The sequence below is a fragment of the Nannospalax galili genome, unplaced genomic scaffold, assembly GCF_000622305.1.
Source record: "Nannospalax galili isolate Female #2095 unplaced genomic scaffold, S.galili_v1.0 scaffold90, whole genome shotgun sequence".
In the NCBI taxonomy this organism is placed as follows: domain Eukaryota; kingdom Metazoa; phylum Chordata; class Mammalia; order Rodentia; family Spalacidae; genus Nannospalax; species Nannospalax galili.
In genome coordinates, this window is record NW_008327604.1 from 95,769 (window position 1) to 97,529 (window position 1,761).

The 1,761-nt window shown below is 48.6% G+C and overlaps 1 pseudogene; it reads left to right on the forward strand.

The window, feature by feature from the left end:
- Window positions 1-824: 824 nt before the first annotated feature.
- The window catches only part of LOC103734609, a 27,563-nt pseudogene continuing 26,626 nt past the window's right edge, over window positions 825-1,761 (forward strand).

Consider the following 1,761-nt stretch of genomic DNA (forward strand, 5'->3'; position numbering starts at 1 on the left):
GGGGAGATCCAGAAGGAACATCGGTTCCCCCAACTGGCCTGCGCAGGCAACCCCCTCAGGATCGCCACAGTCCACCACTGTGAGACAGATCGGTCTCAGGATCGCCACAGTCCACTGCTGTGAGACAGATCGGTCTCAGGATCGCCACTGTCCACCGCTGTGAGACAGATCATTCTCGGGATCGCCACGGTCGACCGCCGTGAGACAGATCGTATTGGTAAGACGAACCGACGCATTACACACAAACAAGCATTTGGTATCAGTCCCTTTGAAGGTAGGGACCCCAGTCTCTGACAAGATCTGCCAGCCTGCTTTGAAGCTCACGCAGGGGCGATATTTAAGAGGCATGGGCATTACTTCTAGCTCCCAGGAACAGTTTGTTCAGGGGCTCAAGCAGTCTCTCAGAGCACGAGGAATTAAGGTCTCAAGAAAACATTTAAAACAGTTTTTTTATTTTCATCCATGACACCTGCCCCCGGTTCCCTGTCGAGGGAACAATAAATTACAAGAAATGGAAAAGAGTAGGGGAAACATTACAAGATTATTACCAAACCTTTGGGCCAGAAAAGGTCCCTGTAACTGCTTTCTCCTATTGGAATTTAATTCAGGAAATCCTTAAAACCCATCCCTTAGAGCCAGATATTCAAGAAATTATTAAAACTAGTGAAAAGGCTCTTAAAAATAATACTCCACCAGTCACAAATGAAGCACAGGCAGTTTTTCCTCCTGGATTCTTAACACAAATACAAAACGCGGCTCTCAGAGGCTGGCGGCACCTCCCCCCAAAGGGGCCCGCCACCTCCTCTCTGGCAAAGATCCGCCAGATGAGGGGCCCAGATGAGTCATACGGTGAGTTTATCAGCCGCTTAACAAACGCTGCTGAAAGACTAGTGGGAGAATTGGAAGATAGTGCCTTTGTAGAACATTTGGCTTATGAAAATGCTAATTCTGCCTGCCAAGAAGCAATTAGACCCCATCGGCAAGGCACCCTTTCAGATTATATTAAACTGTGCTCAGGAATAGGGACCTCCCATGCCCTAGGACTGGCTATAGGAGCTGCGCTTAAGGATTTTACCAAAACCCAGCCATCTAAGTCCTGCTTTAACTGCAAGCAACCTGGACATTTTGCTAGGGAGTGTCCTACAGGGCCCTTGCCTCGCAAACCTCCAAAAACTATCTGCCCCCGCTGCAAGTGAGGATACCATTGGGCCAATGAGTGCTCTCTAAAACAGATCATGAAGGCAAAATCATTCCACCCAGGTTGGGAAACTCCCAGCGGGGCCAGCCCCTGGCCCCTTCCGGGGAATTGAACCAAGGGGCCCTAAGTTCAACCCTCAAAGACAAAACAGGATGACAGCTCCCTCCCCCGAAAAGCCTCAGGAAGCGCAGGACTGGACCTCTGTGCCTCCACCACTACAGTACTGACCCCAGAACAAGGCTTTCAGCTTATATCCACCAGCACTCACGGGCCCCTTCCTCCAAATATGTTTGGCCTTATCATAGGCAGGGGCGGTAATCTCTTCACTAGTCTACAAATAGCCCCAAGAGTAATTAATAATAATTATGATGGCCCAATCACACTTTTGGCTCTCTCCACACTCGGGCCAATAACAATTAACAAGGGAAACAGAATTGCCCTAAGGGCCTTTTCTTATCAGTTTGAGTATTAGTATACCAAAAACAGTGTTGGAAGAGATTTCTAAATTGACAGTAAGCAGCCTGGAGAAAGCTTCCAGGAGCAGGAGGTATAACCACTGTTCT